At 34.8% G+C, this 23,991-nt stretch overlaps 1 protein-coding gene and 1 pseudogene across 2 annotated transcripts in view; one reads left to right on the plus strand and one right to left on the minus strand.

Moving 5' to 3' along the window:
• TMEM135 (transmembrane protein 135) overlaps nucleotides 1-23,991 on the plus strand; it is a 261,010-nt gene that overhangs the window by 190,805 nt on the left and 46,214 nt on the right. The gene's annotated exons all lie outside the window — the stretch shown is intronic.
• On the minus strand, nucleotides 8,719-9,128 carry LOC112606938 (annotated as a pseudogene).

The raw sequence follows: 23,991 nt of genomic DNA on the forward strand, positions 1-23,991 counted from the left end.
ACTGTAATTCAATTGAATTACATGAGTTGCACTGTGTCCTTTTTCATCTCTGATGCATTTCTGCATTTTGCTTAGTTATTCTGGCTAAAGGTTTTTTTATCTGTTTATCTTTTCAAAAAACCAGCTTTTCATTTTGTTGATCTTTTGTATTTTTGGTGTGTATTTCTTTTATTTCTACTTTGATATTATTTTCTTCTGCTAATTTTGGACTTGGTTTGCTCTTGCTTTTCTAGTTCTTTAAGATGCATTGTTAGGTTGTTTGCTTAAAGTTTTTCTGCTTTTTGATGTAGGTGCTTATTACGAACTTTTCTCTTAGTATTGCTTTCACTGTATTTCATAGATTTTGGTTTGTTGTGTTTCCATTTTCATTTGTTTCAAGAAATTTTTAAATTTTCTTCTTAATTTCTTCATTGGTCACTCAGTGTATTGTTTAATGTCTATGTGTAGTTTCCAAAGTTCCCTTTGTTATTGGCTTCTACTTTTATTCCATTCTGGTCAGAGAAGAGACTTGATATGATTTCAAGTTTTTGAATTTTTTAAGACTTGTTTTATGGCCAAACATATGATCTTAGGTTCTTTTTAAAAAAAATTGCTTAAAAATACACAGGAACCTAGTCTAAAAAATTAAATTATATACAGAATTTAGAGGTTAAAAGTTGTACTTCAGAGTTAGGAGATGTGCCTTAAATAATTAGATTTTATTGTAAAGGGATTACTTGCAGCAATGCAGACAGTGAATTTGGGATTTGGAGGGGATATATCACAGGTAATAGGGGATGCTGTTGCAGTTATCCAGCAGAGAAATGGTGAGGACTTGACCAAAGCTTATGGCAACGTTATGGTGGAAAGTAGGTTTATCTGAGGTGTAAGGATTGCTGCTTGGATGAGGAAGAGGAAAAACGCTGGAAGGTAAGCGAATTATAAAATAGGAAAAATGTGTGAACATTGAATATAAGCTTTGCAAATACTGAGGCTGAGGTGCTTTTATGACATTCAGCTAGAGAAATAATGGGTATCAGTTGGGTATTCAGAGCTCAGGTGATAAATCTAGGCCAGGGGTAGAAATGTAGGAGTTATCAGCCTGTAGATATTAGTTTAAACCACGCAGGTTGATAGTGTTCTGTAGTGAGAATATGGAGATTAAGAAAAAGGGTTCCAAGTATGGAGTGGAGAATCTTGATGTTCGAAGCATAGGCAGTAGGAAAGGAGTCAGTAAAGCAGAGGCCGGAGTAGTGGCAAGAGGCATTATAAATACCTTGTTAAATTTAGGGTCTACTATTAGCTCTCACACTAGCTGTCTGACTTTAGATAAATTACATAACTTTACTACACCTCATTTTCTTCATTATGAAAAGTGTAAATTAACATGTGGGCCTCATAGGTAGGGCTGTGAGGATTGAATATGACACAGTGTCTTTCAAATGTTTTTGATGTGACCCAAAATAAGAACTGTATTTTATATATTATGATTATGTTACCATATATACATGTATATATATGTATATAAATTTCCCAGAAAAATACTTACCTTCCTACATGTGATATATTTGGATATTTTCTATTCTAATTTATGTTTTTAAAAAGCTGCGTTGACTCACTGATGGATAGCAGCCAGTAGTGAGAAAAAACATGAACTAAAACGCGTGAGCACCTAGAACAGTGACTGATCACTTAGCAAACGCGGAGTTAAGAGTAATGATTGTTGTTTTTAAACCAAGAGAGAAAGTTGACTAAAATGCAGAATTTCAGTAAGGACAGCATTATCTTTATTGTTACTGCTCTAGATGTATCCAGTAAGTGAGAGGTAAAAAGTATTCATCTGCAGTCTGAGGGTCAGTGGTAAGCTGCTAGAGAAATTTCTGTAGTTGGGTTGGGGTAGTGGATTAAGAAATAAATGTAAAATAAGGAAGTAAGAGTGAGTTTAGTAAACTCAAGAAGCTTGAGAGAAAAAGATAGGGCCATTTGTTAGAGGATTAAGGGTTTTTCTTTTCTTTCTTGTCCCCTTCCTACCCTCCTTCTCTCTCTTTCTTAGACTGGAGAGACTAGACTCTAGGAAAGTTTAAGTGAATAAGAGAAGACTGAAGAAGCAGACAAGATTGATAAATTGGGGAATAGGAAAGAGAATAGAGTCTAAAGTCAGGTCCATAATGTCAACATTTAGGGGTACATTATTAAAATTGTCTGGGAGAAATTATTATAAATGATTAGGAGGAAATTAAAATGGTTTGGAAGCCTTGCACATGTGTTTTAAGTGAACGAGGACTGAAAAAAAGTAGGAAATAGAAAAATCTAATGCTCGTGGCTTTCTAAATACATGATCTTTCTTAAAACGTAATTTAATTTCTTATAAAAATAGACATGGAGCTGGGCACAGTGGCTCATGCCTGTAATCCCAGCACTTTGGGAGGCTGAGGCGGGTAGATCACCTGAGGTCAGGAGTTTGAGACCAGCCTGACCAACATGGAGAAACCCTGTCTCTACTAAAAATACAAAATTAGCCAGGCGGGGTGGCACATGCCTGTAATCCCAGCTACTTGGGAGGCTGAGGCAGAAGAATCGCTTGGACCCGGGAGGCGGAGGTTACGGTGAGCCGAGATCATACCGTTGCACTCCAGCCTGGGCAACAAGAGCAAAACTTGATCTCAAAAAATAAATATATATATATGTGTGTGTGTGTGTGTGTGTGTGTGTGTGTGTGTGTGTGTGTGTATGTGTGTGTGTATATATATATAGAGAGAGAGAGACAGACATGGACATACATGAAGCCATTATTCCTCAGAAGATATATACAGATGAAATGAGGCACTTCTATTATTGGCAACCAAACCTGTGAGTTTACCAAAAATGCAAAATTTGTTCAATGAAAAGAAGTATTGAGATTGTTAGGACTGTTGCTTTCCTCAAAACAAATGGAAAAGATGAGAAAACATGGGTTCATAAATGTTGTGAATCATTTCCTTTGAGAATAAAAAGCTTATTACACCAAGTCACATGACTGTGATCTGACTTTCTTTATTGGTAGAAAAAAATTTGCCTGCTCATTTGTTGAGTGTACTCTAAGAATGAGAAACTAGTGGCAAATCTGTTGTCATTTTTTTTTACCTGTCAGTCTTTGAGGTAGTTGTGCCCAGATAAAGAAATTACTCCAACATTTTATGATGAATATAAATTGTTTTAGTAGAAGGCAAAGAGAAATATTGTATGGAGAAACAGCATGAACCTAAATGCAACCCCCTAAGGTAAGGACTTAATGGGACACGATCATGTGAAAAATGGCCCGTTGCCTTTCAAAAACTTGCAATAAAAATGACATTCTTAGGTGGTTTTAAAAATGTGAATATTTTATTTGTCATTTTCACTGATGTCAAAGTTCAAAAGTGGATAACATTCACATGTTATTAAATCAGTGGAAAACTCACACCACTAATACATTATTCATTGCTGATGGTCTTATCCTAGTTCTACAATAGTTCTCAGAGGTTCCACTGGATATAGTAGCCTCTTTGTCAATCAAGATGGTTGTTTGAACTTAAAATAAAGGATGAGCCATATATAAATATATATATATATATATATATATATAGCCTGGTGTACATTTCTAACCTGATGCAATTTTAACTTGTTACCATTTTAAGGTAAATCAAATTGGCACTGTGTAATCTTATTTCTCTCTAAGTTACAATTTACCTAGAATTTAATAGTAACAATCGTTGTCTCATGAAAAAGTAAATTTGTTGCATGTTTTATAAATTCTTTTTATATTATTGACAAAAATTAATAATTCTTATAAATTCAGTTTACTCTTTAGAAGTTAGGAGAAATGAAAATAAAATGTTTTTGTTTTGAAAATGACAGTCCACAGATTTTAAAAAAGCATTTTTTCAATAAAGCATTTATGTTTTGAGCAAGAAGGGTGTCTTATATATAACAATCTGTTACCTTTGCGGAAGTCTCAGCACATCAAACATTCATACATAAAAGAAATGATTATGATAAATTTCTAATAACAGTGGCGAGTTTTAAAAATAATTTGGGTACTTTTTTCCTTGACAATGTCAGTAATAGTTTATTAGTATTGGTGATTACTAGAGGGAATTTTAGGTAAAACAGTACTCAGTAAATGTTTGAATGAATGATGCTCAGTTAAAAAAAATTTAAGGATTTGAAGTAAAATTTTTAGCCTTTCAGAGTTTTCATTGACTTAATTAAAAGCATACACGTGTTTTAGGAGGTTCCATGGTAGAACAGAAATCATACAGTCTTCAATGCCGTATATAACAGACCCCTCTTTAGGTTTTGGCTCTACCACTTACAAACTCTGTGGCCTTCAATAAGATACTTGGCTTCTTTCATCTTAAATTTGTCATGGATAAAATGATCCCTGTGGCTATGAAAACTTAGAACAGATAATCCTACAAGAACATAATATTTTTAAACATTATTTATGTTTCCAAGCCCATCTTTAAAAGTCATTCAACCTATAAATGAATCTATAAAATATAGTTGAAGTACAGTGCCAATGGTACTATAGAAACAAATAATATTTATGATAATATTTCTTTGGGAAAATACATTGATGTCCAGCGTGTTAGCCCTAAAGCAAAAGGACTGGGAATTATCCAGATGTGAGCTACTCCACAGTCCCATATTTGGAGCTAGAGTTCAGCATGTGGGGGAATGGGGAGTGATGGGACAGAAGGACAAAACTGGAGATCTTAGTGGTAGAATGGTTAAAAACAAAATAAGGGCCTGGTACAGCAGCTCATTCCTGTAATTCCAGCACTTGAAGAGCTGAGGCAGGAGGATAGTTTGAGCCCAGGAGTTCGATACCAGCTTGGACAACATAGAGAGATCCCATCCCTACAAAATATAAAATAACAAAACTAAGTAGGTTAATACTACAAATTGAGGAGCCAAAGGATTGGGATTATGATTTAAAATAGGGCTTTTCCTTTCATTCCTCTTTTTTTCCCTTTCTTCTCCATTTCTTCTCTACTCTGACCAGAGGAATTTGGGACAGCACAGTAAATGGGACTGGACAAAAAGGGATCTTGGAGTATAAAGTGGAGATTGGCACTTCAGAGCAGGTAGGGGTGGGAGGAAGAGGGCAGGGCAAAGAAACAAATATATTGGCCCTGAATTTGCAGAGAAGCAAAATTCTGCCATCCTTCCCTCTATTGCCAGCCTTACTGTGAACTAGTTGTTAGTGTATCCATTGAAAACTGGATTTAAAAAGCTAGAAAGATTAAAATGAGTGATGAATGAAGCCAAATAAGGCATCCAGTTTTTCTTCATTATTCAGATCTTTCTGGACATGTTTTATCATAACTAGATAAAGCCACAGGTGACTCTTAACGTATCTGCAGGAGCTGGGCATGGTGGCACATGCCTACAGTCCCAGTTACACAGGAGGCTGAGAAAGGAAGATTGCTTGAGCCCAGGAATTCAGGACTGTAGTGCGCTACGATTGTTCCTGTGAATAGCCACTGTACTCCAGCTTGGGCAGCATGAGGAGAATCTTGTCTCTTGAAAAAAAAAGTATCTACAAGCACTTTAAAAAATTATCGTAGCCAAAGAGCTGCCATGCAGTTGGCCTTTCTTTATAGTTGACTGTTTCTCTCCCTGCCTGTAAGGGAGGAAGTGAAGGTGAAGAGGAGGGAGGATTAAGAGGAAATGGTTGCTAGAAGCAGTGAGGTCAGAGGAGGTCTTCAGTGTTTATCTAGAGTAGCCCTTTGTATTTAAAGGATATACATTCATTTTGTGTGTATCTTCAATGTAGCTATAAGATACTATTTTCCCAGAATTTGCTAGTATATCATCTGGTTGGTAAATTACAAAACTGGGAATAACTTTTTAACTTTATAATGAAATACATTGATGTTTAAGGGATCTATTAAAAACATTGACCTCAAGACCTGCCTATTACTCCAAGGAGTAGGTTACTCCCTGTCTCCATGTAAGGACAACCTTTTAATGCATGTCTTTTAAAATGAGGTTTGAAGTTATAAACCTATTTGAATTTACTTTTAAACTAAATATCACTTTATGTTTAAATATTATTAGAGGATCCATTCTATTGGCCAAAATAAGTGATTCCAACTGTATAAACTTATGTAACTTTATACCTCAGTTTTAATTACAGCTAATTCCATCTCATTTAGGCTTGAGATATAAATATAATCTGATTTTGAAAATGTGAGATTAAAGTTATTTGGAATAAGATACAATTTGCAAATTATAAATAAATACAGAAGTTGGAAGCTGTTCGCTATGAAAAGATGATAAAATGCAGATACCTTAAAGAATTAACTTTTGGGTTTGTTTACTTAAATTATGTTATAATATGTAATATGATTCTTCAAAATATTTTTTAATTTGGGAATTTATGATGAATATAAAAAGATTCATTGAGAATGAGGAAGCTTCATATTGAGACATGATGCCCTGTGAATTAAAGTCAATAACTGGAGTTTTGTAGAGCATTTTAGAGGACAGTGGCCTCAAATTAAGATTGTAGTCAAGTGATTTTTGGGGAGGCAAAAACACGTCTTTTGCTCATTGTGGAAAAATGAGCAAATATGACTGAAAAAATTATAATTATCACCCATAATCTCGTCTTTCAGAGACAAGTAACTACCAGCTTTGTTTATATCCCTTTAGTCTGTTGGCTATGCCTCTATCTATCTGTTGGTCCTGCTTGCCTTCGCTCTTCCTCCTGTCCTCCCTCTTTTGCCCCTTTCCTTCCTCCTGCCTTCACTTCTTTCCTCTCTCCTTCCACACATTTATATGTGTATAGGTGTTGTGTGTATATATGTCTTTCAGCTTCTCAAATGAGATTATATTATGTAGGCTATATGATTATATGCCTTTTATTTCCATATAAACCCTAGGAATGGATTCTGATACTAATCTTCAATTCTTCACTAAGAAACTGGTGATAACTCTTAGCAATGTTGAGTGTGACTAAACATCCAAACATTATATCCTTTCGAGTTCTGGTATCCTCTTTTGCATGCTAAGATGTCTGCTTCTTGTTTAAGAAGCATTATTACTAATCACAGAAAGTTCTTAGACGAGACTTTGCTGATACAGCTGCTCAAATTTGAAGCAGTTAAATTTAACCATTTGCTTTACTACTTATGAGGCTCTATAACTCACTGGGCTATGCTGTAACTCACTGTGTCTTTCTCAAGCCTGAATCTTTCTATTATATTCTTTTATTTAAGTTCTGTGTCAGAGGTAATCAAAAGACACTATAGTATAGTTGAGAGGGAACTCTGGAATCCAGCTGTGTTGGTTCAAATCCTTTTCCATCTTACTTGTTTTGTGACCTTGGGTAAGTTACGTAGCCTCTTTGTGCCTCACATTTCTCATCTTCAGTGAGGATAATAATAGTACTTACCTCATGGGGTTATTGTATTGAATGTCTACTGCACGTAAGCACTCAATAAATGTTAGTTGTTTTTATTATTTAAATCGAAGCTGCAAAGATCATATTTATATGATTCTATTTATCAAAAATGTCCAGAATAGAAAAATCCATAGAGATACAAATTAGATTGGTGGCCTAGGGGAGTTGGGGGTGTAGGGAATGATTACTAATGGGTAAGGGTTTTTTTTTTTTTAGAGTTGATGAAAATGTTCTAAAAGTAATTGTGGTGATGGCTGCACAAGTCTGAATATACCAGAAACCACTGACTGATACACTTTAGGTCGTGAATTGTATAATATGTCAATGGTATCTCAATAAAACTGTGAATATATTTTTAAATATAAGTCTGGCACATTCTTGATCAAAATTAAGTCACAGATTGCCAGATACAAACTGACCACAAGCACGTACTTCCTATATCATATGTACGTCTGAGTCCTTTGCTAAGAATACGTTCCAGTTTAGTTTGAATAGAAATTACATTTATAGTCTTTAGAAATATCAGTCAATAACTTGATTATATTTTGAGTATATATTATATATATTTGATTATATATTGATATTGATTATATTTTGCAGAACAATTATTTTACTGTATTCTGTGTTTATTTTGGGAAAAAGGCTTTTTTTCAGTTGGAATCACTTTTAATATTTAAATTAAAAAAGTGAGCACTGACTTCTGTTTTTTTAAACACACAGACAAAGTCTAACAGTCAAAATATGCAGAGGAAAGGAGCTCCTGCCCTGTCTTCCACAGTCCCCATCCTGTGGCTGAAGCTGCAGCCAGTCTCTTTCCTCTTATACATGGGGATTCATAGTGGCCACTTTACACCACAGTTGTAACGCATTTTGTCTGTTTTACATTGTGTGCATGTCCCTCCCCGACAGCTCCATTCTTTAAGGAAAAAAAAAAAGAAAAAGCAGTCATTAATGGTCAGGGGTACATCCCTCCCACTGGCATCAGTACCTACCCCACAGGGGAAAGTGAGATCTTCCAGTTAGGAGCAATTTTGTGAAAGGAGTGTGTGGCCAAAGTTGGAATAACCATCTGCATGGCTGCACTCTGGTATCAGAGTGAAGACTGAGGTAAGTCAGAATAGCGTGGAGGGCACAGTTGCAAGTTAAGTCTCTTCATGAGACAATGTGGGGAGATTTCTCCCCACCAGGTTTAGATGGATCAATGTGCCACAGTTTAAAAAAAAAAAAAATTCAAATAATCAGCAGTTCAAACACTATTGAATTTCAAACTTCTCCCACTGAAACAACTCATATATGGCAGTAACAATCTAGATCTTTCCAGGAAGTGAAGGTAGAGCCCCTTGCATTCCTCCTGAGAGCCCTGTGTTAGGCCTTAGAAGTATCTGCTGCGGTTGCTGCTGTTGCTCCATTTGCATCTTCTCAGTCTCAAAAACAACGGGAAGAACCAGGATCTTAAAGGAAGTGTTTCCAATCCACACGGCTGCCCTGGAAAACCTGTACATTTTTTGAGCCACAAAGAGGGAGAGAAAGAAGAGGTTCCGGCCGCCGACTGGACCCTCTTCGGAAACATCACCGTCAGGCCCCATAGTCTCTCTGACAAGGTCTCATCTAGCTCCTCCTCATCATCCTCCTCCAACTCCTCCTTAGTCTTCTCTGCATCGCCTTTTGGTAGCAATTCCTCTGGGGAAACGGGTTCCCCTGCGACAGTGGCGGCCATGGCTGTAGGGGACACCAGAAGTGGAAAAAAAGGATAGGGAAAAGATATTTCGAAACCACTATGCTTGCCATGGATAATTTTTTAAATGAATGGCAACACAGAAGGAAATTTTATGTGTGTGTATGTGTATGTGTATGTTTGTGTGCATGTAGAACGAGAATACACATACACACACTGCATATATATAATATCAAGTTACATTTTTTTCCTTTTCCAGTCTATTTTAGACATTTTTAAGAATTCGCATAGATAGCACAAATGGGAATTATTTGGCCTTATTCCAGTCTACATCCTTAAAACTTCAAATAAAACATCCATATTTGGAGGCTTATTTTTCACGTTGTATGGTTTCAGTGAATGGGCTCACTGGGAGAGAAAGTATACCATCTATATACAAGTTCATCTAAAATTCACAGCAAAACAATATTTTTCCACCATTATCAATTTTCAGCAGATTTTGTTTCAGATGTGTGATTGAGTCACTGAGCCAGGAAAGTGTTTACCTGCAAAGTGAGCTAATAGAAATGGGAGAAGCTTTTAAGTTCTAAAATTTCAGTCATCTCTGTCTAGCGTCTTCCCTAGAGGAAGGAAAATGTGGGTCTCTTCCCTTTTTTATTTTCCCTTGTTAATCACAAAGCCTCTTTGTACTGGTAGGGCCTTGATGGTGGTTGAGTGCTGGCTGTTTATCATGTTACTGTCATCCTCAAATGCAAAATATAAAGAGGAGGAGAACACAGCTTTGTATTTTCAAGCTTTGTGACAGCTTAGGACCTCTGAATCTCAGCTGCTCTCAAATGCTTTCTAAAGTGATTTGATCACTGAAATGGATTATGCAATTTTTATGGTTTTGAGGTCTTTGGGCATGTTCAGAACAAGAATGATATTAAAAATCAGACAGTGGAGAACAATTGAGCTTATCAGGTTAGATTTCTTTTATTATCGCAAAAGCATCCAGTTCTATTATTGGAAACACAATTGTTATCTTCTGTTTCTTCCTTGAATGTTAAAAATGTTTATTGTATTTGGTAATTCCAAATACTAATATTGTATGAACCTTCCTTGCAGGGTGTCATTGTAAGATATTTTCAGGGATTCTTATGAAAGATAAGGCTTTCCTTATCTCACTTTTGAAAACCACCAGCAATTTCTACTGGTATGAAACACGTAGAGACAATTATGATAGCAAGCCTAATGTGTTGAAGTTATTTGAATGATAAGAAGTTTATAATCATTAAAATTCTGGTCACTTTCCTGAATTTGTTATCAATTTTTTTTGGATTTGTATTATATCCCTTACAATTTTCTATTACATTGTAATGATTAATAAAACTGTGTGAGTAAATACGAGTTAGACTGATAGAGCTTTTACCTTCTTAAAAGAAATAGGCCTAATAAAATAGGGCATTAATTTTTTATTGTTCTTTGGAAAAACAGAAATAGTACTGATAAGGATGAAAAAGAAAGTTTTTTTAATCAAATGAAGTATCTCTCTTTATTGGTTCCTAATATGCAGTCATTGTTAATAAACTGTTACAAATTTAAATGTCTGATGTAAGGGCTATAAAGCAGTTCCCAAACTTCAACATGGATCTTTTAAAAATGCAGATTATGATTCCGTAGGTCTGGGGTAGGATGTGAGCTTCAGTAGTTCCAGCATGCTCCCAGGAGATGCTCGTCCTGGTCCTCGTGTCACACTCTGAATAGTAGAGCCGTAAGTCACATCAAGAAATAACTTCTGTGATTGTCTTTAAAATCTGTAATTTTAAGAAATTCCAGAGACTTTAATTCCACTGCTTCTCTTGGCAACCTATTCTAGTAGTTTACAACAAGTAGAGTCAAGACATTTTTCTCAACATCTTAAATTTCTGTAATGGGAATTTTCTCAGTTAAAACAGAAAATAGCTATTCATATAATTACCTTAGAAGGTCAAAGATTATCAGGTCTCTTTCCCCTCCCTCTTACTTTCTTCTCAGCGCCAACCTCCTTTAATAGTTCCATATGTATATTTTGCCAAAATACATATTCTGCCTTGATTTATTACCCAATTTTAACTACAAATAATCTATATGGGTTAGAAATCATGAGTCTGTTAATTATTTAGTAGATGAATTGATAAAATAGAGACTTTTCTTATCCAAAATTTCTCATTAATGTGTGAAACAAAGAAATTAGAAGTCTCCTCCGTTTCTTTTAAAAATTTTCTTAATTGTATAAATAATACAGTTTCATTTAAAAATTCAAACAATGCAAAAGTATAAATAATAAAAATGGAAAATTCTCAGCTCTTTATCTACCTCCCTCTTTGTACTTCTCTTTTTTTAGTTGAAACCATCTTAACAGTTTGCATATATCCTTCCAGAATTCTTTTTTTTTTTGAGACTCATTTACACTGGAGTGTAGTGGCACAATCATGACTCACTGCAGCCTCAAACTTCTGGCCTTAAGCAGGCCTCCCACCTCAGCCTCCCAGGTGACTGGGACCACATGTGTGTACCACCATGCCTATCTAATTTTTTACTTTTGTTTTTTTAGACAGGGTCTCCTTATGTTGCTCAGGGTGCTCTGAAACTCTTGAGTACAAGGAATCGGCCTGCGTTGGCCTGCCAAAGTGTTGAGATTGTAGGCATGAGCCACCAGGTTCAACACAGAATTATTTCTATGCATACCTATGTACCTATGTTTATATTTTTAAAAATGAGATCACACATTATATATTGTTCTGTAGTGTTTTTTATTTAAAATAATGCATCTTAGGATTCTATCCAAATGTCAGTACATATAGATCTGCCTCATTGTTTTTAGGGGCTGCAAAAAAAAATCTGTAAGTATTTAAACCTTCTCAACAGACATTTATACTGTTTGCAGGTTTTCTTTGTTGCAAACTGTACAACCACGAACATTGTTTTTAAAATATCTTTGTGCTCCTGTTCCAGTATTTCTAAATTTATGTTACTGTTTATATATTATTGATAGGCTAGCTACTTAGCTACAGATGGATTCTTTGGGTCAAATGTACTAGACATATTTAATGTTAATTGAGATTGCCAGATTGGCCTCCAAAAAAGGCAATATCCATGTATTTTCACTCCAAGAGTGCTTACTGATTCCTACATCCTAGTTCATGTTGGTAATTTTTATCTTTTTGTCAGTCAAATCATCTAAAATGTAGGTAATACCTCATTTTTGCTGTACTTTATATTTATCTGATAACTAGTAAGGTGGAACACCTTTTCATTGGTTTATTAGCCTTTTTGATTTCCTACCCTCTACCTGTTTTTTATTTTTAAATTTGTTGCTCTGATTTGTAGGAGCTCTTTACATGCTATTAATGTTTGTTCTTTCCTGTTATGTTGTTAAATCAATCAGCTAGTATAAACACAACCACAAAATCTGAATGTCATATAACAGCAAGCCAGTTGTCTGGCCAGCTCTGTTTCATGCTGCAGGTCTGTGGGGGCAGCCGGGGAAGTTCAGGTCCCCATATCTTCATTTTGAGCCCTGAGCTGAGGGGACAAAAATCTATGCAAGGAAGGCTGTCTTCATAGCAGTAGCGTGAGATTTGTTTCTATTAACATTGTCTACAAAATATGGATACATGTATACATTAACGACTTTATTTCAACTTAGCACACATAAATATCAGCTCATTTACCAAGGTTTTCTTGTGAGTATGAGTTGCCTAGGTGGAGTTCTGAGTTGTTTTTGTTTTAAGATATTGTCTTTCCAAAGCATTCAACTCAGTTTTCATGGGGCGGGGGGAGGGAAACTTTCTTCCTTTTCCTTTTATGTAATATGTAAGCCAGTTACATAATTACATTAAGAAGTACAACTGACATGAACACATTTGGGGACAGATACAACTGAGTCTTGACAAGCATATAACAACTAATATGAAGAGAAGTATATGTGGTCCTATTTGGAGTAGTGTTTTATTTTTGAGTAATCAATGTGCACATTCGAATACAGAGAAAATAAGGAAACTAAGATAAATTTGTCCTATTTAATCTCTTAAATGGAGATTGGATACAATAACTGTTATTGTAAAGAACACATTTTGAAAATATTTGCTAAGTTCTGATTCTTCATATTTTGTTACTGCAATATCATTATCACTGTCCTCTTCTCCATTCCTTTAGAATTTTTTCCATGCTTTAAAGCTGTCAAGATTCGGCTCCTACCAGTCTTGTTTTGGCTCATTATTTATCCTAGTAGAGCCAGACTTCACTCATACTTTTACTTTAGGAACTGGTTGACACATTGGACATATATCTTGATTCTTACATATTAAAAGTAACTGAAGTTCAAAAATTCATAAACTGTAGGCTGATTTAGTGTTCTTTTTAGTCTAATATGTTGCAACATTTCATAAATAAAAGTGTTATTCTCTAAAGTGAATAATACCAATACTTAATGTTTCATAGGATCATAGGGTTTTAGAGTATGAAGCAAATTAGAGATTATGTAATACAGCATTGTCAATTTTCTGGTGAATAAAACAAACTTGAAATATTTTTGTAGCTTTTCCTAGATCACACAGCAGTTAGTGGCAGAGACAGAAGTGGAATTTTTGCATAATTTACTTTCAAATGCCAGTAATTATTGTAAAACAATTGAATATTTTGAAATTTATGTGAGGGACATGGCAAAAGACCCAGTATTATTTTTATATTTGTAAATACCACATTGTGATGGCAAGCCTTTTAGAAAAGAAATATGAAATTAAATAAAGGACCTAGAAATTAAGGAAGATAGAAGCTTGGTAAAAAATTTCTTAATGCATATTTTGGATTTTATATATGATATAGTTTAAACTGTAGTGGAAATATTATACCATGTCATGGAACGCTTTATCTTTCTATTTGAAATAGTAAATATTTCTAATTAGTGCCATTAAAAATTTTTGAAATTCCTTTATTGTGACTAGGTTTTAAACTAGAAAAGAGGATAAAAGCTACTTTGTAGTCAGATGTCTATGATCTCTGTCTTTGTTTCAGTCTCTCTCTCTCTCTTTTTTCTCCTCTCCTCCCTCCCCCATCTCACTTTGCTGTACTTTTCTTTTGTTGTTGTGGTTGTTGTTATTGTTTGTTTTCTGCTTTTACTTTAATTTATAATGTTAAGGAAGTAACTAGTAATCCACTCTGGCACCTAACATTATTAGTCATTTCATTTTACGTGTGACAAATATGTAGATAAATGGTATTTTAGATCCAAATTAAATTGATGTTACTGTTTATATATTATTGGTAGTTTCTTTTTAATAGGAGCTATACTTTGCATTAGCATATATTTATAATCTCTTCTGATCTTTTATCATGAATTGATCACTTTTTCTTATGAAATGTATTCAGATATGTTTTGAAGACTTATTTGTATGCAGTCTGTACATTTTAAGAATTTCAGCTGTTTAATCTCTGCAGTGTAGTTCCAGCCTTAAGCTCACTGTATATAGTCAGTTGTCATTTAAATTCAATCTTCCAGATCTGTGGTAGGTTGAATTTTTCTGACTTCAGAAAAATCTTAAACTTTATTCTTTGTTTATTAGCTTTGAAGGCATTATCTTGCTTCTAGTATTAAAGTTCATTTTGTTGAGAAATAATTGACTAGATTTTTGAAGAGACTTATAAAAAGAGATTGTATGTTATTTTAAAGCTATGAACTTTTTGAAATTTCATGAGATAGGTCTGAAATTAATTGTAGAATATAGTTATAGGTTGTACGTTCTTATTTTCTAGAGTAAATTGGCCACAATAATAATAAGCTACAATTAAAACATGAAACTTTGACATAAAGAAGAAATTGGAATGTTACTCACAGCTGTTGTAATAAGAGATTGACTAGACATGTATTGTCTATTCACACTTAGATCAGCTCTTTTGGAAGGAAGAAATTTAGAGCTAGAACAAATAATATTTAATGCTCATTTTATAAACTGATAGTGAGAAATATAGCTAGAAGCCAAGATTTTTAGTTCTACACATCTGGTTGTGATGACTTTGGAATCTTTACACTCTGATAATATGTCTTTGTTATGATTTTAGAATATTTTCTGGTCAACTCATTAAGCAGATATGGAAGCAAGTCCTGAGTCAGACCAAGTTCCTATCATCCGTGAAGAATACTGGACTCTTTTCATTCTGAAAGAGAACAATTCTTTGGATGGTTTCAGGGAGCCATTTTACCATATTGCATATAAATGGAGTCTATTACTCCTCAATGTTTTCTCTTCTCTTCTTTTTCCTCTCTTCCTCCAAATTTGTTTCCTTTGTTTGAATACTATGTCAGGCCAAATTTTAATAAGGATCTAAACACTTCTGGAAAATAATTGGTATGCATCTTCTATGAAATATTTGAATGTTCTCTTAAAGATGAATTTAACCCAATCGGCCACCATTTGATAGCATATTTAAAGAAAATAAAAGACAAAATAACTTTAAAATAGTGTTTAGATGGCTTATATAATATGCCAAATTATCTCTGAGATAAAAACAGGAGCACAGGGTATTTTGTATTTCATTTAATCCCTTAGGTCATAGCTTATTATTAAACATCGTATAGAAAATATCAGTGATTATTGCATGCACTGAGTCAATTTATTTTTTATTGAGAATCTTCCTAGTTTTCTGTGTTCCTTGAGATTCTGAGAAAGTTATTTAAGATCTCTTTACATGCATGTAATTTGTAGTCATATACTGAGCTGTCGATCTGTTAGACTTACAGCTAAAAGGTTTTCTTGAAATCCTTTCTGTTTTTGAACAAAGATTAAATGTTTTTCATGACTCAGAGTAATGAAAAAGGAAATATTTATTTTGAGTATAAGCCAATTTATATATTATTGGACATTGCACAGACCACCCAGGCCTGAAGCCTACTGTTTATAGTTAAGGATTTTAAATCTACATATGCTCTTGAGGAGCCAGAGTTATCTGTGTTCCAACTAGAAAGTTTTGTGTCTGCAAAGGGTAATAATTTCATGTTCTCCACCCCTAAGTCCCTCACCCTTGGCTGGTAAAATTCCTGTCAAGATTATTTTATTTCCACAGGGGAAAAGGCTTCTTTGGACCTCAGTAATAATAACATTGCGAAATTTCATCTATCAAAGGACTGATGTTTTAATATTGTTGGAAAACATTAGAGTTATATTTGTCTTCAAAATCAGTTTGTTTGAACGTATATGTATGTATATATAGCAGAATGTAGCTGACTTGTTTTTAGTGCAAATTTCTAGTTTCTTTGAAGGTTTATTTTCCTGGCCATCACACTTTAGAATTCTTCAAGGTTTGGTTCTAGGCTCGCTTATTGTCTCTCTTTTTTCATTGTAAATAACTTATCCCATGCTTATAGCTTTAAATACTATCTAAGGCAATAGCAGGGGAGAAAAGAGAAAATGGTGCAGAACAGAAGTGATCAGACATGAACCTCCTCAGCTTCCCACTGGAATGTCATATCTGTTAGTTTCTATGGTTCTCACTAAAGCAGGAGGCAGGGTCTTTGCTGAAAGAAAGGATAGAGGGTCAAAGGCCTGAAGAGAATTTATGTGGTTTGAAGTACTTGTTTTGTATAGATAGAGTAAAATGACAGGCTTACCTGGGCTGTGTTCAGGATCCCTTTGAGTGTGGTGATTATGTTTTGTTGTGTGGTTTTCCCTAGCAGTACATAGTTGCCTCATTATAGGCATGGAGAAAGTGATTAGTTTCATCCAGGATTGGAGTTTTGCCAGGTGGAGGTGATGCAAGAACTGAGGAGAAAGGAGCTTAGGGTGGTAGAGTGTTTCCTAGGGTCATGGAATTTAAGCTGGGTAAGGAGGATAGTGAGAAGAAAGTATTGGAAATGGAGAGAAATATGGAGCTAATGAATCGGAAGTGTCTTAAGAGTCCAAAGAACTCTGCCGTAAGTGGTAAGTGAGGTCTGGTTATACATTAATATAAAATGTGTGTTATATTATTAATAAATTAACAAAAAGCAGTATTAGAATTTTAGTTCCTTCATGGAGAGGGAATGGATGAAAAAGTTATCATCTATTTATTTCATTTATTTAGATATATAGGAAAAGATAGATTTTGAGCTGAGAAAGTCCTAAATGGTAAGTAGGAAGTCACTTTCTAATTTCTTTCTTTTACACAGGATAAGCATTCTAGCCAACTTTCTCTAAAGAATGGAAAACTTGCTATATCTGATTTCACATGATTGTGGGGGCTTTATTATATAGTATAAAAAAAAAAGTGTTTTGTGAAAAAAACCATTTCATTGGAAAGGTATTTTTGTCCACGGAAGATAATAGTAAGCATCAAATAGTTATTTAAGCTTATTGTTTTATTCAGAGCTTGGATTTCACAATCGTTTTTTGTGGTACACTATATAAAACCTTCATGAAAGTAGAGAATTGTATACATGATATACATTTCAAAAACTAATGCATGAAACTAAATGTCATGATCAGTTTTCTTTTTTTTTTGAGATGGAGTCTTATTCTATTGCCCAGGCTGGAGTGCAGTGACATGGTCTCTACTCACTGCAACCTTCACCTCCTGGGTTCAAGTGATTCTCTTGCCTAAGCCTCGCGAATAACTGGGATTACAGGTGCCTGCCACAACGCCCAGCTAATTTTTATGTTTTTAGTGGAGACTGGGTTTCACCATGTTGGCCAGACTGGTCTCGAACTCCTGACCTCAGGCAATTAGCCCGCCTCAGCTTCCCAAAGTGTCGGAATTACAGGTGTGAGCCACCGCGGCCATGATCAGTATTCTTATTTCCCTGTAATACATGTGCCCTGGAGTACAGGACAACTAAACAAAGTCCTGTTCACTTGTTCACTTTCAGGGGAGATTAAGTACCTACTCTTTTGTGCCCTGCCCTCCCCTCCCCTGCCCTCCCCTTCCCCACTCTCTTCCCTTCCCCACTCTCTTCCCTTCCTCCCTCTTCCCTCTCCTCCCCTCCCTCTCCTCCCCTCCCCTCCCTTCCCTTCCCCTTCCCCTTCCCCTCCCTCTTCCCTTCCCTCCCCTCTTCCCTCCCCTCTTCCCTTCCCTTCCTTCTTTTTTTTTTTTTTTTGTTTGTTTGTTTTCTGTTTTTTTGAGACTGGGTCTCACTTTGTCCTCCAGGCAGGCACTCGCCCCAACATCTGGAGATTTTTTTTTTTTTTTTTTTGTAAAGACGGGGTCACCCTATGTTTTCCAGGCTGGGTCTCCCTATGTTTTCCAGGCTGATCTGGAACTCCTGGGCTCATGCAATCCCCCCACCTTGGCCTCCCAAAGTGTTGGGATTACAGGTGTGAACCACCATGCCAGGCCCCTGCTCCTCTCTAAAGATGGTCTGAATATGAATATTTACATGTCTTACACATTGTATACCCTTTGTCTGTCAATGATTGCATTTTAGATGACTTAAATTATGATTTAAGAATTTAAACTGGAATGAAATAATCTTCTTAATCTTTATTTTAAGAGTGTATTAAGAACAAAATTTAAATCTTTAGGGTTAAGAATATTGAATGGATGCTCATGGATTTGACAAAGAATTCTATTTTGTCTCCTATTTGCTATTTTTTTTTTTTTGACTGCACAATTAGTAAACCCAATTTACTAATGTTGTTAATGTTCTTTATTTGTTTTGTATGTTTTGTTGCTTGTGGAAACCTGATTAGAGCTTTTGAGAGTGTATTTCAGTCAGAAGTGATTTATTTTGTGTATTTAAGCTAGATTCCAGCTGTTTGAGGTTTTTCTCTTAGAAGTCTAAGTTTCAAATAGCATCTAAATTGAAAAGATGGTTCTGCTTAAGGTGCCTATCCTAGTCTTTCTTAAATAGTTTAAATTCTTTTTTTTTCTAAGTTTCTCATAAGTTTATTTAGATTTTTACCTTAAACAATTTGTTATAGAGGTAGGATTATAGATTTTCAAATTCGCTTTTAAAAATGGCTGGTTTTAAGGAAGGGGTGTGTGTTAAAAAATTACTTCTACTTCAAGAATTTTGATTAGCTAAATTAATAGCATTCAGTAGGTTGTCTGTAAGAAGTCCTACAATACATAACTAAAGAACATTTCCTTAGTGTTTCTAATTCAGAGGTTACATCCTCTATTAATATGAAGAGGAATGAAATCATTCCCACCATATGATTTGTCATTTTTACTTTTTCCTCTGAAACTAAGTAAGACTTTTTGTAGCTCTTCTGTACTGCAAAGCATACTGTTCTTGTGGAGAAATAAGAATATTGATCATGACATCGAGTTTCTATAAACTATTGCTTTTTTATTTTAGTCACTAAAATATGAGCAATTTTATATGTAATTTTGACTTATAGGACTTATCAAACTTTTCCTGTTTATTATTAAAAATGAATTTTATAAAAATCATAATGCATAAATTTAAAAAATGTATAAAACAATATTTTCCAGTCAGACATGAGCTGTCATTATTCTTTGGATACAGATTGCTGTGTATTTTCTCTCACAAGTTTTTTTTTAAGAAACTTTTTCAGATTCAGATAATATATACCTGAAGGAACATCTGAATAAATCATAATTCGTTTTGTCTTCATGTGACTCACAGTGATAAAACACTTTTCATGAAAGTTGCTATTTCAGGTTACCTATCAGTTTACTTTTAGAAAGGTCATTGTGATTGCTGCCTTCTTGACTATAGTCTTTAGAAGAAAGACCTCCTTGAAAATTACATACCACCACCAAAAAAACGTCTGTGATCATTGTCTTACTTGGTTTAGGAGCTGTTCAGTTTAATCAGTAACCAGCCCCCAAGAGCTACAGTATGGTCACATTAATGTACTATGAATTTCTATGATTTTTTTATGATTCCAATGTCAATGAAGAGAAAAAAGTTGTGTCATGCATTTTATTACCACCCTATGAACTTTAATCTTTAGAAAAGTCACTTGATATCTGCAGGCTGCAGTTAGTTTCATGATTATCTAAAACAGCGTTGTCCAGTGTGGTAGCCACTAGCACATATGGCTACTGAACGCTTGAAATGTGACTAGTCAAGTGTAGATTGCCGTAAGTATAAAGCCTACACCAGATTTCAAAGACTTGGTATGGATAAAGAATGTGAATATCTCATTAATAATAATACTTTTATATTGATTATTTGTTGATATGGCAATATCTTGGATATATTGGGTTAAGTGAAATATATTATTAAAATTAAAGCCCGAGTGCAGTGGCTCATGCCTGTAATCCCAGCACTTTGGGAGGCCAAGGTGAGCAGATTGCTTGAGCCCAGGAGTTCAAGATTAGCCTGGTCAACATGGCGAAACCCCCACTCTATAAAAAAATACAAAAAAATTGCCTGAGCTTGGCAGCATGTGCTTGTTGTCCCAGCTATTTTGAAGGCTGAGGTGGGAAAATCGCCTGAGCTCAGGAAGTCGAGGCTGCAGTGAGCATAGATCATGCCACTGCACTTTAGTCTGGGTGACAGAGTGAGACCCCCACCTCAAAGAACAATTAAATTAATTTTATCTATTTCTTTTTACTTTCAAAATATGGCTACTAGAAAATTTCAAATTACACATATAACTTGCATTATATTTATATTGGACGACTCTGCTCTAGAAGATACAAGATGACCTCTATGAACCTTTCTAGTCTCAGCACTGTGATGATTCTTAAAATTTCTTTTTAAAATTTCTGTTTTTTGAGACGGGATCTCACTCTGTCACCCAGGCTGGAGTACAGTGGCATGATCACAGCTCATTGCAGCCTTGACCTCCCAGGCTTACGTGAGCCTCCCACCTCAGTCTTCTGAGTAGCTGGGACCATAGGTGACTGCCACCATGCCTGGCTAGCTTAAAAAATTTTTTTGTAGAGATGAGGTCTTGCTCTGTTGCTAGGCTGGTCTTGAACTCCTGGGCTCAAGCAATTCTCCTGTCTCAGCCTCCCAAAGTTCTGGAACTATAGGTGTGAGCCATCATACCCAGCATCCAGCACTAATGATTCTAATTGATGCTCTGATTAATTCTGGAACTATCTTTTTATTTTTAATTGTTATGATGTTTCTGTTAAGGATTTTTACAGTATGTTATTTTGGAATGTAGAGCTCTTGGAAAGTTCTTTTTTTTTTTTTTTTTTAATGTCTTAGTACATTAACCATACTCTGAAAGAATTTAGCCTATGAGCTTTTAGGCTGTAGCCGATAAGCCTAGGTCTTCTCATTTTTGAAGCTGGACCATTCTGCCTTGTTATAGCAATTATCCTGCCTTTCTTCCATCTTCTTATTGTTAAGAAGCCCCTCATATTTATTAATTTATTCTCAGTGATTTTATTTATTCCATCCAAAGCTTGGGACCTCTTTCTTCACTAGGGCTAGGATACTGTAGTATAAATAGAATGTAGGATTTAGATTAAAGACTTTCTAAATCTGGTTTCTTTTTTATTAGCTGGGCAATTCTGGACAAGACACTTACTTTGCTAAGCCTCCTTTCATCTGTAAATCTGATGTTGTGAGGATTAAATAAAACACCATACAGATATTGTTATTACCTACCCATGTTTATCTTTTCTTTTCAGACTTCTTGACAATATTTGACTTCAAGGATATTATACTTTTCTAGTATCCTTTATTATTTGCCATTTGTTCTTTTTATCATTTTGATCTTTTCTTTCCTTTATCCATTGATATTCTTGGTTCTACCAGTTATTCTTGGTTCTACCAGTCTTTAGTCCATCAGACTATGGTTATAAAGAAAAATAGAAGAAACATATTATATTGCTCACAAAATAAAAATCATCACTTGGAACCTGCACCTAGATTTGTAAAAACTAAAGTAATAGATTCAGAGAAAAATCTCAAACTCCAAGTGGGTGAAGGGAGAATAAGACAAATTGTTGGACACCAAAACCAAGGGAAAGAGAGAAAGGAACTGAATTATATTGAATATATGTCATGTTCCTGGCATTGCTCTTGATAGATAATTGATATATTTATATTATGCACAGCAAAATCTTTTATTAATAAATCTTTTAAGGGGAGGTCTCACCTATTTTATAGAGGAGGAAATTGAGTAACAGGCATATTAAATAACATACTCTCAGGCTATTTGGGTCCTTATTGTTTATTTGCATTTTTCCCCCCAAGACCATTGTTTTGGTAAACACTGTTTACTTTAAACAGTTGAGTTCTGTGCTAATTATGTAGGTAGAGTTGGTCTCAAGTACACTAGCAAAAATAAATGAAACTTGAGTGTTTTTAAACAAGGATACCAGATACGAGATTTATGAAATATATTTTGCACTGTTTTTGGAAATGTACTTCTCCTGACCATCCTTTAGAGTGGGTTGAGTTGGTAGTAGTAGTGATTTGGGAAGCCATTCCTTCTTAATCTAGGTATGTCAACAAAACTTTCAGGTCTGAAGGCTGCTGAACACTAAATAACTCTAAATAAGTGAAATAGCTAAATTACTCTAGCTATTCTGCCATCTATTCCCTTTATTGATAGACAAAGCTAAATTGGTAACTGTAAATCTCTGAATTATGCCATGACTTTCAAGGCCAAGTCCAGACTTATTTGAAATGTCTTCACAAATGTGGCTTATAACAATCTCTGCCCACTTCCCTCAAAGGTTTTCTCTCTGTCTGTGCTTTTCTGCTTATAAGCTCCTTAATACCCTATTCTCATACATGTCTTTCTTGGGTTCTACAAGTACCTTCTTCCCTTCTGAGTTTTTTTTCAGAAAGACTAAAATATGCTAAGTATCTTCTTATGCTTTAGAAGTCTTACAGCAAAAAATCTGTCCTGACTCAAATATAGAATACTTAGTAGGCGTGAATGAACTCTTGAAAAATATCATATTTTCAACTCCATGTCCTTATATTCATATTAAAGAAAATTAAACAAGATAAATATCATTTGAGCCAGGTGTGGTAGCTGATGCCTGTAATCCCAGCAACTCAGGAGACTGAGGCAGAAGGACTACTTGAGGCTAGCAGTTCAAAACCAGCCTGGGCAACGTAGCAAGACCCTGTCTCTGTGTTTGTGTGTGTGTGTGTGTGTGTTTATATATTTATATATGTGTGTATATACATGCATATATATTTATATATATGTATTATATATAGATAAGATGATTATTAAGTTAACTGGTTTCTGAAGAACTCTTTTTTCCCCCTAAGGAGTTCTAAGAGACATATTTTGTATTTCTAGAGCAAATAAACTTTAACTTTTTTTTTTGTTTTATTATTAAATGAATATTTTGTTATAATATTAAATGAATAAATATTTGAGATGCCCTTGTCTTTATGTTCAGACCCCTGCAATTTTTCTGTTAAAATCAAAAAGCATGTGAAGTGTTACTATGAATTCGGCAATTTTATTTCAAAGAGCTAAATGTAAGAATGTTATTCTCTTCTCTTCTGCTGCATGGTTGTCTTTTGTGTTTTCACTTGATTTTCCTCTTTATCCTCTTGGAATTTAGACTCTGAAGCTTGAATTTCCTTCCTTTTTTTCAACAAAGTGAAGGCATGGCATGAAGTCAAAAGTAAATTCCTATACTTAAGTGCTAGCAACCATTACAGGCTTCTTGACGCCAAAGCCTGCCTATCAGATGCTTATTGGTTGGGCGACCATATGTTCTAAGGCAGGGGCACTTGACTAACTTTGAAGAAGTTGAATTTTGATACAATGTTGCCAAAAATTTAAAAAAAGTAACCAAATACATCACCCTGTGTATTAAGTATTTGTCTGGCAGGATACTGAAAACCTAAAATATAGCCCACACATGCAAACTTGTTGGAAGACAAAGTACATTTTTCAGCAAGTTAGAGTCTCAGAATAAGAAAAGCCAAACTAGTCTGGATTTTATTTATTATTTTATTTTTTATTTTTATTTTTTTGAGTTGGAGTTTCACTCTTGTTGCCCAGGC

The sequence above is a fragment of the Theropithecus gelada genome, chromosome 14, assembly GCF_003255815.1.
Source record: "Theropithecus gelada isolate Dixy chromosome 14, Tgel_1.0, whole genome shotgun sequence".
NCBI classification, from domain to species: domain Eukaryota; kingdom Metazoa; phylum Chordata; class Mammalia; order Primates; family Cercopithecidae; genus Theropithecus; species Theropithecus gelada.